The sequence below is a fragment of the Corvus hawaiiensis genome, chromosome 1 (assembly GCF_020740725.1).
Source record: "Corvus hawaiiensis isolate bCorHaw1 chromosome 1, bCorHaw1.pri.cur, whole genome shotgun sequence".
Taxonomy (NCBI): domain Eukaryota; kingdom Metazoa; phylum Chordata; class Aves; order Passeriformes; family Corvidae; genus Corvus; species Corvus hawaiiensis.
The window spans coordinates 5,199,345-5,213,632 of record NC_063213.1 but is presented as its reverse complement, the minus strand read 5'-3'; the positions used below and the strand labels follow the sequence as shown (position 1 = coordinate 5,213,632).

The 14,288-nt window shown below is 46.5% G+C and overlaps 1 protein-coding gene across 5 annotated transcripts in view; it reads right to left on the bottom strand.

Moving 5' to 3' along the window:
- LOC125333446 (sodium channel protein type 5 subunit alpha-like) overlaps positions 1-12,734 on the bottom strand; it is a 216,089-nt gene extending 203,355 nt beyond the window's left edge. For all 5 annotated transcript variants that reach the window (XM_048319415.1, XM_048319370.1, XM_048319497.1 and 2 more), the window contains exon 1: positions 12,557-12,734. The gene's annotated coding sequence lies outside the window, so the exon portion shown is untranslated. The remainder of the gene's footprint in view (positions 1-12,556) is intronic.
- Positions 12,735-14,288: the final 1,554 nt, after the last annotated feature.

Genomic DNA, 14,288 nt, shown 5'->3' with positions numbered 1-14,288 from the left:
CCAGTGGTCAAGAACTGGAACAAAAGTAATATTCATTAGGCATAATGTGCACACTTTAAAGAAATCATTTAACCATGCTTTACCAAAGACTGATAACCTACCAAAGACTGAATCATCCTGCTCAATTCCTCTTGTCTTGACAGTATATGCTGTAGCTGAAACCATACTAATTTTGAGGAGCCCTCTGCTATTCTGGAGACAGAGTAGATGATCACAGTTTTATTTCATGGCTTTAAAATCTCTAAATTATGGGCCTGAGCCAAAATTTCCCAGTCTTTTTTTTTTCTTATGCCACTACAAAATGAACAGAAAGGCACAAGCCAAAACCATGTACTTGGACTTCAAAACACCGCACAACACGGTGTGCAGGGAGCTCTGTTACAAAATGCGATGGGAGGGAGGAAAAAGCTACCCAGATAAAAATAAGCAGATGAAAGAGTGGAAAATAAACATTACTGCAAACATCTAACAGGCTCAAGGTGCCTTGGTGCAGAAAGATGTCTCAAATCTGTGCTCCCTTTCTGCCAACGGGCTGCGTTACAGACAGGCGATCGTCACCCCACCACACCACCTAATTGGCACCCGGCCTTCCAGGGAGTGGGAGATAGTCAGCCTAAAAATAGGCTGTCCTCTGTTTTGGCTCTCCCCTCCCTCCATCCCCCCCTCAAAGGCACAAGGCTGGCAGTCCAGGGAAAAACATCCAGAAAAGTGGCAGCCATAGCAGAGAGAGCCGGGAGGCGCTTCTGTAGAGAGAGGACCAGGATGGGGAGCTGTCAGGGTGATGCTGAGCACAGCATGAGGGGTCTGGTCCCTGCCTGCCCTCCTGTCTCTGGGAAAGAGTGATTTCCAGCACCTTTAGCTCTGGAGATGCAATCTGAGCCCCCAGCCCCACTGGAGGTGTGGGGACAGAGCCACACAGACTGTCCCTGCCCTCCAGGATGGTGTCCCCAGCCAACCCACTGCTGAAGCAAAGAAGCTGAGCTTGGCTCTTGTGGTAGCTCCCACAGCAGCTCCCTCATTGTTTCCTGCTCAGAAACTCTCTTCAGCCACCCCTTTACCCTCTGAAGGCCTTTTCTTCAACGGTCCACACAACTTTTGTTTCAAGGAACCAGCATTTGCTGGCAGTAAAGCCTCACAGGACAGTTTTTAATAGGAATTTCATTGACACTGGAGATCCTTGCAGGACTTTGATGAACACTTGAACTTTAGTCTGACATTTAAGTGCCTAAAACTCTGTATGAAGCCCAAATTAAGAGATCTTACACTCTGCTATTGATGCTTTCTCTCATATGCAGCTTTACAAAGCTCCAGAACATCAGTAACACTTCAGAAAGCATTGGTTCTGCTTTTAACTGGATATGACAAGTCAAAATCAATTAGAGATTGATCTCAATACTGGTTTGGTTTTGTTTTTTTTTTTTAATTTATTTTTAGCCTACCATTCAGTAACCAAAGTGAAGAAGTGCAATCAATGAAGCAAACTTGCTTTGCAGCAAAGCTTTTTCCTGGATCATACAACATTTTGGGAAGTTTCTCAAGCTCCTAAAGACAACAGTGTGAATAACATTGCTTATTGAATTCTGCGGAGTGCTCTAACAGCAAGATTGATGGGTAGCCTAATACATTGTGTAGTTGCTATAAGCAATGATCTCCCATGCTAATCACAACTTTCACATTCACTAAAGTTGTAGGAACCTCCTGGAAGAAATCATGTACCAGGGGACTATTCAAACATTTGCAATGCTAGCTGTGACTATAAAACTAGCTTTCAGACTGGCATTGGGAAGAAAATATTCAACATATTTGACATCCCACAGACCCAAATGTGAGAGATGCTGCTTTTTGAGTCCTGCCCTGGGCCATGTGGTTCTGCAAACCAGCGTGTGTGTTCAGCTGCCACAACTTAAAATGAGCATGAAGTGATCGTGCTCTGCATTCAGGGTGGGACTTTGGACCACTGAAATGAGAGGAGAAAATTCCCTTGCAAGGCTGTTTCTCCAGGTTGTTGCTCAGGTTGTTTCCCACCTGAGCAGGACGTTGGGTTATTATTGGGAAGGGATAACACAACAGACACAGAAGTTAAGGCAGGGTTGCTCCTCGGCCACCCTTGGGGACCATCACACCTTTAAAACAGTGCAGCTGGCACCAGTCCCACCTTGGAATACAAACCTCTCAGCCCCAGGGCTGGTTGTTGGCAGCTGTGTGGCTGTGCAGCGCTGGTCAGCAGCAGTCCCTGCCTTACAGAGCTGCTATCAGCCCAGGGATGAGAAGATGAAAATCAAGGTGCCCAAAGGGAGTGCATGGGTTGAGGAACCTCCCGGAAAGGGCTCAGCCATGCAGCAGGAAATTGCCTCTGCATTTTGGGGCACAAGGACTGCTGGAACAGATGGGGACAACACTGATAATCCCTTCAAAATATGTCTTAAAGCACCTTCCTCCTGATCCTGGCAAAAGAACAGCCCTCAAAAATAACCTCTCTAACAGAAATAAAGCTTCTTACCTAGACCACCCACAGCAAACCAAATCAAGGCACTGGCTTGCCACTCAAATACACCGTTTTCAGTGCTGTGATGCCAATTTCTGTGCGTTCCCTGGCTCCTTGTGACCTTTTGAACTCTAAAATAATGCTGCATGCAGCTCCCTCCTACTCCTTTCCTCCTAGAGGCAGCTGGGCCAGCAAGGACACTGCAGAGAACTGGGCACAGCTCATTCCATGCCTCTGCACTGGGTCTGCCTGTGACATCCTCATGATGGTTCCCAGCTTCACACCACCAGCACTTATCCTTTGGGGTCAGAACACCCTGTTTCTGTTCATCATGAAGAAAGGCAGCCAGCACACATCCATGTCCCTCCCCGAGCAAGATCCTGAAGACTTTATCCAACTGTCAGCTCTGAAAACACACCTTGGACCCAAACACCCAATGTAAGATATAGGGAAAGAAGCGTTTTGATCCGCAGCCGGCGGCCGAGGGTGGGTTTGATTTATCAGGGAAGGCAAAAGCTGCTGCAGAGTGAGGCGAGGAGGAGGGGCCCGAAGGTGGCTCTCGGCCACCTCCATGCTCCTTTGATCCCAGGGCCATGCTGGCCGCAGGCCAGTCCCTGCTGTGGGCTGTGTTAATCTGTGCTGGCCACGGGTGCCTCCCGGGAGGCTCGGTGGCAGCTGGAGATTACCGGGGTCAGGGACACCCTCCATTTTCCCTTCCTCACACCCTTTGCAGCGATGGCTGGGGCAAGGGCTGGGGGAGAGAGAGCCACAGCCTCACTGCATGGGTGCACGCATCCTCAGTGTGATCCCTGCTGCCTCTCACCCTGGTTTGCACCAGCTTCTTGCAATAGCTGGGCACAGATATCCCATCTGACACCACCACAGACAGGCCAGTTCCCAGCAAAATGGGGAGTACGCCACTGATGGAGCTGGAAATTGCATTTTCAATACCCTTGCTTCATTCCTGATTTGGGGGTTTTTTGTATAAATATGCATATATAAATAAAACATATATTTTATGTATAGTTATTAATCCATATCTGATGCACATAAGTGGGCAGTGGTGCCAATACAGTCAAATATTCCCCCCTGCACACAGGGAGGGAGACTCAGCTGCAGGGTCATGGGGCAGGGTTAAAGAACAAGGGCCATGTCCTCTGGGACATCATATTTGTCCCTCTGTCACCTCCCCCAGTCTTTCAACAGGACCAGGCTCTCTCACAGCTCGAGGCACCCTTGGTACCCAACTCCTGACACTCACTCCCCCTCAGACATGAAGACCTATCCACAACCTCCCGAAGTCAACAGGGATCTTCAGCAGGCTTGGATCCAGCACTGAATCCATAAGATTGAGCCTTTTCAGATTATTTCAAAATACACTGAGACCCCAGGGCTTTGTTTACAAGCTCCATTTAAAACTGTACAATTACAGCCTACACCTGGCGTTACCCGATCTCACAGACCTGGATGGTGGAGGTGAAGCAGGCACTGGCCTAACAACAGGACACTAAACATAAAATAGAATATAATATGGAATAACACAACAAAAATTCTGTAAACCCACATTACTGAAGTAATGCTGTCCCCTGTGGAACTCCAGTGAATTCATTGATGTGTACTATGTGGCTGGGTCACCACACAGTCACTTTCTTACATATGATGCTCCTTTGAGTCTCTCTAGTCTCAATCCTTTAACAGCACTTGCAAAAGCCAAACATCCCTTAGTCCTAAACCTCTGAATCAAGTTGTCCAGTGGGTCCAAAAGCTACAGAATAAGACAGATACACACTGGTAAACCAATGCAAGAACCAAGCAACAAAAGATGAGTTTCAACGGCTTGTGCAACTAATGACTAAATACATAGAAAATCAGAATTTCCTGCGCAACAAAGGCATTATGCTACTATTTCTTTCTTATAGTTAACAAATCCAAGTACTAAAGGGATACAAAAGACATTACATCTGGCATAATAGTTAATTACAAACCACCTAGGAGACAGCTTTAGAAAATTCCAGAGAGGGAATGATGTTTCAAAGTGTAATGTTGGATCTGAAGAAGTCAAAAAGAGTTTTACCTTTGGCTTCATCAGGCTCTGGATCAGGCCCTTAAAATAGTTTTGGAAATGCTCCAGAAGACTTATTTCAGCTACATTTAAGCTCTGCGCTTTGCAGCTATTCAGTAATTTTCTCTGTTAGTGTTAAACTGTCCAGGGGACTTCTCTGCTTGTAAACAAATCCTCCACCTCCCTTCTGTCGCTTTTACGTCGACACTGCATCACTGACTTCAATAAACAGTCTCCTGATTCACCCGGTTACGAGACACTGAGCAGAATTAGGCACCAGAGATGTGTCTAAAAGCCTTGGTTTCAGGTTCTGAACATCACTTAGACTAATTAATAAAAGAAAACCACAGCCCAGAATATTTCAATGTTTTTGGATCACAGTCTCATACACAGCCACTTGCCTTTTCCCAGGAGTCTACAACCATCATTTTGGAGTGGTTTTTTAGTACTGTTGTTATTTTGAGGGTCTTTTATGCCATTCTCCATAGCTTTGTGGAAAAAGGCAATGTGTGACCCAGTGCAGTGTTTCCAGGTTCTTTCTGGACCATCCTAAGAAGCGGCTGAAAAGCTTTACTGGGTCCTGACTATGGAGCACACAACACTCAGAGCAAGACCCGCCAGCCCAGCACTGCTCAGGTTTCACAGGACAGGGAAAATCCCAAGAAACTTTTAATCCAAAGAACAATTTTTCCCAGATGTAACAGCACTTGAGGAGCAGAGCTGTGTTTCACAACTACCAGAGGAAGCAAGTTCTTCAAGCCTGGATATCTGTACACCTTGCAGGTGCCTGCTCAGACACCATGCGGACACAACAAAACTTTTGGGAGTTGTCAAGTTGAGCAACTTCATAAAAAAGCAGACTCAGTATAACTCAAGCAAAATTTCCACCAAGGGGAAGGGAACCCAAGAACCCAGGGATTCTCCTAGGAAAGTTTCTACCCTAGTTTGATCCTCCTGTGAAGGATCCAGAGCCTCAATTCAAAACTGCCTGAATCCAGCAGGAACAGGAGCATGGTGGACCCAGAGAAAATTTGTTCTAGAAGTATTCAAGTACTTCTTTAGCTAAAGTACTACTACAGAAGTGTCATAGAAGGATGGGGCAAGGGGAAAAAAGCACAGAAAGGAATTATTTTGTCTTTATCTTCCCTTATTCATATGATAATTCCTTTTTTTATTACTCCTTTTAGCTGTGACGTATGGTTTCATAACAACTATTTACTTTTCTCCCTTTATCTAACAGCTGTCTGCTGAGAAAGATGGAAAAATAAACCAAACATGTTAAAACCAAGAGAAACTATTCATATGCCATGTATAATTGCAAGCTATATTTAAGTCTTTGTACATTATCTTTCAAATTATATTTAGTTTCAACAGGAGGGGAAAAAAATCCCCCTTACTTTCTAAAATTAGCAACAGAATTTGTATATTGTTTTCAAATCCAACCGCTCTTCCTCAGAAACTTTTGCCAGGGAATAATTAATGTCTGGAGACAGGGAATCTTCCTAGATCAGATGTATTTTGACATTGGCCCACTAACGGCCACCTAGAGCGAGAAACGGGGGAAGTCCTCGGGGAAAGGGCTGTGTAAATCTGGATTAGCTCTGCTGAAGTCGAACAAATCGATCTGGATTTACGCCGGCAGAGCCGAGAAGAGGACTCATCCCTCCGTTTGATGGACGCAGGAGGGAAGGGAAGAGCTGCGAGGACCTCGGCAAACCCGGGGAACTTCGCCACGGGCTGCAGCTCCGAAGGGGTGACTTCCCAAGGGGCCCAGAGCACACCACGGAGCAGCTGAATGGGAGCTACACGCGCGCATCGAGCGAGATTAGACCCCTCGACGTGGAACACTGCTGAAAAGAGATACGGGGTGGGGAAAAAATAAATAAAAAAAAAAATTGTTAAGATACTTGCAGTGCTTTGCAGAGCCTCTCGCTGCAGACACGTCTGGCAGTGCCTCTGCCCCTCCGGCAGCACGGGAGCTGCGGTGCCAGCGCGGTGCGGGAGGCTGGGGACCGGGCTGGGGACGCACCGGAGGCGATGTGCTCGGCCCCGGGGAGGGAGAGAGGGCGGCCGCGTCACGGCGCGCTGGCTGGACTAATATGGGGAGCAGCGACAGGCAGCAATCCGTCCGGAAGGAAAGGACAACCCCTGTAACACGAGAGCGAAACGGGGAGCAGGCACTCACCCGAGGGGCTTTGGGAGGGTTTAGGGCTTCCACGGGGATGGCACCGCCGGCTGCATGCGGGATGGCAGGCGCAGGAGCGAGTTTGGTGCACGGGGGTCCCTTCCCCGCAGCGCTCAGCGCTATTAAACGCAGCATAATTACCCTGTTATAATCAGGCAGGTATTTTAAAGAGGCTTTAGTGTGATTTTATAATTGTGCATTATGTAACGTGCTACCAACGTGTCAGGCCTCAGACAACAGCAAGTGCCTGTCTACAGGTCAGGCTGTAACACTTTAATGATGCTCCTTTCTCCTCTCCCCGAAAGCCTCCCGCTAACGCTGCTCTCCCTAAACCTCTTGTCCACTTCTAGTGGCTGCATCACAGGTTAAAACAAAAACTTCATGACAGAGTTGCTCCTCTTCATGAGCCTCAACACCATGGGGAGGGGGCTTTTTTTTTCTTTATCATCATTTTTTTTTAAGTTCATGTTTTCTGGCATTTCCCAGGGGCAGTGTCTGACCTTGCAGCAGAGACGCTCCTCGGAGGAGCAGAACGGGCTGGCAGTGGGGCACAAAAACTGAGCTGGCTCCTACAGGGGGGAATTTTTGCTCACTGGAAATAACCAGAAGTGATCCCTCTGTGCTGTCTTGTTTTGGTTTCCCAGGACCAAGGTTCTCTTAAACCTGAAGCAAAGCTTGTTAGACCCAACGTGCTGCAAGCCAGCCGGGAGCAGCAGTGGCGTGTTCAGCCTCTAACAAAACTGTCCATTTTGGGAGCGGAAAGTGACCGTTTCATTATGATAAGGAAAAAAATCTTAGATACAGTCTTTAAGAATGGATTTTGGCTTAAACTTAAAAAGTTAATCTCTATCTTCAGCTAATGGGTCTTAATAAAAATTTGCTCATGGACAAATTTTTCTACAGCTTTGTACCACACAGATTTTTTTTTTGTTTTCTCTAAAGACTTAAAATCAACAGGGAGAAAAACTCAGGCACAACTCCCACCTCCCAAGACCCCTTGAAAAACCTAAAACCTGGCTTACTGTTCACAATCAGCCTTCAAATGCCACGAATATTGAGAATGACTCATTTCTTCCAACACACCTTAATTGTGCCCGTGGTCTGCATTCAGTCACCTAACTTTATACACTTGCAAATAAAATCAGTAAAACTTTTTAGATACTCAATACTAGAGTTGGATTAAAATTAATAAAGCACGAGTTGCAGATATCTTTCAAACAATAACTTGAATGCAGAGCAGTTTTAGTACCTTAGGAATCCAGCAAGCTTTAAAAAGAATCTACAAGCTGTTGATAGGGCTCTCAGCATTGCAGTAAAAAGCGAAAGTTTAGCAAACTGGGAAAACTCAATTCAAAATGAGATATTAAATAAATAATCCAGTAAAGTATGGACTTATTTCTTCCAAAATATAAAAGAAAACCTCTAACTTTATAATTAAATTTTAAAAAGGCAAAGAGAAAACTTGGAGCTTAATAGAATTTCCAAATTTTTCTGCATGTTTTTGGTACAACAGTATTATTTGATGTGTCAAATCTCTACATTCAGAAAGCTCTTGCAATATGATGATAAAAATAAAACTCAGGCCATTCTTGCTATGCAGTACTGTGATTAGCAAGGGCTTTGTTCAATACAAAGAGCAGTGAGGCATGTTTTTGCCATGAAAGATAAGGGATCTTTTGACACCAATGAAAATTTTGCACTTTAATGATTCATAAGGTGACCTCCAAGCTACACCTCCTCAAAGGTGGGAGTGTGAGAAGAGAAGGAATTTTTGTGGTTCTTTTGCAATCTTTCATGGGAATTTGCCTCTGTGAACTCGGACTGATAAGAAACCTGAAAAGGAGGGGTACAAACAGTGACAGCTGGTACTGCATGAATTTAACAAAATCGCTCTGTCCTGAGCCAGCTGAGGGACTGGGACAGGGGATAACTTTAATAAATGTGTCCTTTCTCTTCCCCTCAACTGAAATCTGGGATCTCACTGACTGCAACTGGACAGCCTGGAGCTGATAACACCAGTTTCAGAATTACTGGGGAATAAATAAGGAAACATAATTAACCTAAGGAAAAGAAGACACATTTGTAAAGGTGAGCAGATCACCTGAAGCTACACTGAAAGGAAGACACCGGGTGTACAGCAGAGCAAAAGGATCCTCCACAACAAACTTTCTGAACTACCTGGATCTCTTCAGTGACACAAAAACTGCCAGAAGGAGAGAGGAGTTAGGGACATTCCAGTTCTGGAAAAGTTTTCTTTTCCTCATTATTAGTAACTCTAATTACTTTGAAAGAAGAGCAATGAGATAAATCCTGTAGAGCCAGAAATGTGACCTGATTTCCTTCCTGATTTAGAAACTGTCACTTTGCAAGAGAAACCCAAAGAGACAGAGCCAGGTCAAAGTGGGCTCCTCAGTTTGGTCTGCAAAGTAAATAATAAACCAAGATCAATAGAAATATAACCCGGGTTTCCTTTTGGTAGTTGTTCATAAGAATGATTCCATTTAAAGGAGAAATAAACAGATGTTTATCTGAACTGATTGCAATCATCCACGACACCATGGAAGAGATATTCACTACAAGCAAACAGAAATATACCCAACAGACTTCATGCATTTTCTTCCAGGTTAGATGGTGAAAGGGAGAAGCAATGACAGAACTCCAACTATAAATTGCTTTACACTGTGATTAAGGCCCTATCTCAAGACAACGTGTAAACACAAAGTAGAAAAGTCAAGTGGATATTTAAGAGTGATGCTGCTTCTGTGTTACCAAAGTTTTATTTGAGAGAATTGAGAAATCAGTTGTTGTCACCTTTTAACTATCAGATCTATAATTTTGCAGAGTAAATCTTGAGCACCATCAGAGACAACTTACGAGGTAGCAATCTTCAGGAAGAACTGAGCACCCACCCTCTGAAAACAACAGGTCCCTCCTATGTTTTTCAAGTTGAGTTTCCAAAAACTAAGACTCTGAAGGTGATAACAGATGATAACATGTTCCTTTTGAAAAGCATGACCAGGATTTCCAAATGACCACCAACATATTTTAATATGCAACCTGAAATGTTCTTTACTCATATATATACACAGAGGGTTCCTTCAAGACGCTAAACAGAAAAAGGTAATGAGAAGTTAAACCAATCCCTATCTAATATCATAAATAGGATATTTAAAGAAATTAAAAGTAGCTATATTTCATAAATCTCCCAGTCAAGATGACATTTTCTATCCGTAAATTTTTAACCATAATTTTGACAACACATTTAAATCAAGGACACAGCAACTACTCAACATTTTCCTGTAACCTGTAAAGGTCCTGGGAGGTGGTAGCTGGTGCCACAGGTGTTAGTCCATCACAGCGAGAACCGAGGCCACTTTCTGGTTCAAGCCAGGAATAAAATGCTCTCAACTCTGCTGCAGTTTTAAAGTCTGTACCCATGAGTTGTCATTCAGAGCCACAAAGTCTCGTGGTCTACATACCCCCTTCATGGTCAAGGTATTTAGGCTACATACCCAATGATGCAACTGAATACCTTTGTGACCTCTGACGAATGATTGAGGGCATGAAACAGGATCCGTTCCCTGCCACACTGTACAGAGCCCTGGCATGCTTTAAACCTGCAGGGCTCCTTGCAGCACAAACCACTTCTGTGTGACAACTCTGCCTTTAGAAGCTGACCCTTCATGCTTGTAAAACCCTCAGAGCCTCAGACAGGAGAGCAAAGCAGCACTATGAATGATTCGGAGTCAGCGGCAAGAACTGAGAAAAACCACGTTACAACATCCAACTCCAATCATGAGCAAGTTCAGTAAAATATTAATCTGTGATTACTTCTGGCAATACTGTGATCTGCCCCATACCAAAGTTACATAAACTCCACTACTCAAGGCTGAGACCTTTTGGCACATTAATCTAAAAATACCACAACTTCCATTGCTTACATGTTGAGACATTTGCCCCCAAAAGACACGACCTTTTTCTTAAGGACCCTCTGTTTCTGAAGCTCTCTGTCAACCACATTTGCCACTTGAAAAGGCTACACCAGAATTGAAAAAATATTAACAAAACTACTGGACATCACTCCAATTCCGGGTGTATCATTCCCATCCCATCCTGACTCTGGGCTCGCCTCAACTTTTTCCGAACCAGGTGTCCCATCAAGGCAATGCAGCCAAACCAGCAGAAGTGACGCTTTCAAAACCACCACTTTCTTGGTCCATTAGAATAAGAGGGTTTCACTCCTCACTGCCTCACAGCTCTGACCTTTACAATTCTCTGCCACCACAAGCTTATAGGATCTGCTGGATCCATCTGCGTCTCCACCTGGCCTGCTTCCCCACGCCAAAAGGACGGATCAAATATACGTGTCTGAAAACACATCCCTGCTTTTTCTTCATGCCACCCGGGGGGGAACCCCCTCGCTGGTTTCAGACGACAGGAAGCCTCCAAGACCACTTCTGCCAAGCCCCGAAATCCTGGGAAATTGCAGCAAAATTAACTTCAGCACCTTGGACAGGACACACAGACGGAAAATCGCCGAAATGGGCTCATTCGCCCCGAAAATGCTGTGCCTGGACATGACCCTCTAGGACACATCTGCGGGCCTGTTTATTTTTAGTATTGACAAATCCTCTTTGAATCACCATGTTTATTCCACCATCCGCCCTGTGTTTTGGGAAGAGCCGCTCGCCAGCCCAGCAGTGGCAGAAGCGGGGGCCACCAACTCCGGATCCAAGGGCCATCTGCAGGAGCAGCCACTGCCCCAGCTGTGACTGGAAAAGCTTGGCTCAAGCACTCACACAGCTCAGCTCACCCCTTCCGTGGCAAAACGACACCTGTTGCCATAGGTGTGCCTGGCTCATGTGTTTCTTCACTTTCCAGAAGCTCATCTCCAGCTCCTCACCCGAATCGCCAAGAAAAATAAAATTGGAAGGTCTGATTTATTCCTATTGCAGCCACACTTCAGTTGCATAAGTTTTGCTTTAATTTAGCTTTCGTTCTCTCTCACGGTGCTCCCAGTATGTCACTGTTCCCCTGAGGGCTGCCTCGATAAAATCATGATCACCTTGCTGGAGTGCAGCAGAGCTCTCCCCCGTTTGCTTTTATTTACATGAGCCAAGTCAAGTTTTTAATTTGTGCCGGTAAAAACTCCAAATTTTTTAAGCAAAGGTGTTCTACAAACAGCTTTGAGGTGCCTGGTGCCATTAAGAAACACACTTAAAATATGTCAGTTCTTAAAACAAGTAATACCAGTAACACTCCCGTCATACTGAAGAACAATACATTTTCCCTGCCACCACAGAAATAACCATTCTAGCTCATTTCTTCCCTTCAAAACCTGCCACTAGATTTCCACTCCAACACATCTGACACCACATAACATTAACCGAACAATTACAGAGTATTTTCTGCTCTGTTGTTTGTTCTTTCCGGCACTTCTGGGTGCAGAAGCAAGATGGAAACTAAACCGATTCTCTGCCAGAATTACCTTTTAACAGCAATATATATCTATATCGATATAATTCTATATCCTCTGCTTCCACAGCCCAACGCAAGCTCTGCTGCTCCAACTTCTCTCTCCTCCAGCCCCCGGTCCCTCTCTGCCGCCCTGCTCGGACGGGACGGTGCCGCCGCTCCTCCCGCCTCGAGGGAAAGTTTAGGGAAGGGAAAATCCCGGCACTACTCATTCCTTCTCCGCGACACTCTCAGAACCGGGCATCCTTTCGTTGTTTTGTTTTTTTTTTTCTTTTCCTTTTATTATCGTTTTATTAACAAGCAAACAAACAAACAAACAGGGAAAAAAAAAATAAAAAGAGACACTTACATTGGTTTATTTAATTTTTCCTGCTAAACCAAGAGTCCCAGAGCCACTTCATTGTATCCACAGAGTTTTAGTCCGCGAGCGGTCCCGTCCCGCGGGGAGGAAGGGCCCGGCTGCCGTGCGCGGAGCGCGCTGCCCGCCCGCCGCGGAGCGCGCATGGCTCGGAGCCGCCGCGCCGTCTGTGCGGCTGCCGCGGGAGCGGAGCGGAGCCAGCGCAGCCCCGGCCGGGCGGGCGGGCGGCGGGGGGGAGCGGGGAGGGATGGAGGGAGGGATAGAGGGAGGGAGGGAGGGAAGGGTGGAGGGAAGGAGGGAGGGAGGGACGGAGGCACCGCCCGCCCCGCCGAGCGCAGCCGGGGCGGCCCCGCAGCGCCCCCTGCCGCCGGTGGGGGGAGGGGAGGAGGGGGAGGTGGGAGAGGGGAACAGAGCGGGGGAAGGCCGGGAAACGGGGGGAGGGCAGAGGGATAGGCAGGGGTGAGCGGCGGGGAAGGAGAAACGATGGCGAGGAAAAGGGGTGGGGAGGAAGGAAGGATGAGAAGGGCTGAGAAGAAGGGAGGGACAGGGAAGAGGAGGATGAAAAAGGCGGCATGAAACGGGATGAGGGAGTGCTAGAATCATAGACGTGTTTAGTTAGGCAGCAGGAAATGCGATGAGGGAGGGACAGAGTCAGACTTGTTGAGTTTGGAAAATACCTCCAAGATAATCAAGTCCAACTCTTAAACCAGCATAGCCAAGTCTGCCACTAAACCCTGTCCCCAAGTGCCACATCTGTGCCATGCCCTCTCTAGGGAGCAAGGCAGGATGAATGCAACTGGGGAGAAAGGTGGGAGGGGGAAGGAGAGGGGATGAAGCTTCAGTGGAAGCTGGGGGGTGCCACGGGGCCCTTGGAGAGAGGGTTTAATGAGGGCTGAGGGGATAGAGGGGAGAGGAAGGGCACTGGCAGCAGGACACAGCAAGGGATCCCTCAGCACGCAGAGGGAGGTGTGAACAGTGCCAAAGCTGGACCCTCTGATCGCCCCCAGCCAAACCCAGCTCCTCCTGCAGCTGCCTGACCCAGAGCCTCTGGCCTCAAGGAACAGCAACTCCAGTGAATGGGAACAGCAGCTTTTACCCAAGATAAGCTGCCCAGCAGTGACTGGGAAGATCATAAAGGGATGTTCACAGGTGAAGAGAGGAGTGGTGAGCATTTTCTGGCCAAGGGAAGTATTCAGGGTAGTAAAAGTGAAAGAAACTTCTGAAAAACCGAAAAAACCTCAAATTACTGAGATAAAATAGGACAAACAAGGGAGACTAGCATTGCATTACTGCCTCAGTGACATGTTGGGAAGTGTCTGCTGCCACTCTGGAAAGTGAGTGTGGAGCTGTAACAAATACTCATGTGGAAGCAGCTCAGAGTGGGGGAAAAGTCCTGGGAAAAGAGCAGATCATTGAAGGGAAAACCTGAAGGGCTGTGATGGCTCTGGGAATGTGGTTGGAGAGCAGGTGTCTGTTCACTGACAAGCTCATGCTCAAGGAAAGTACCAGCTCAAGGATTCAAAATGTGCAAAGATCCTGGAAAATCAGGAAATGAAGAAGCGTATCACAGGGAAGAGCTGGGTGAGGAATAGGAGAGAAGGAGCTGAGAAGAGGGGGTGGACGTCAGAGACTGGCAAAAGATTACAAACAAAGCAAGATGGAGGGGAATGAAGACTAAGAAAGGCAGAGAAAGATGGACCTGGGGGAAAAGAACCTGTAAAAC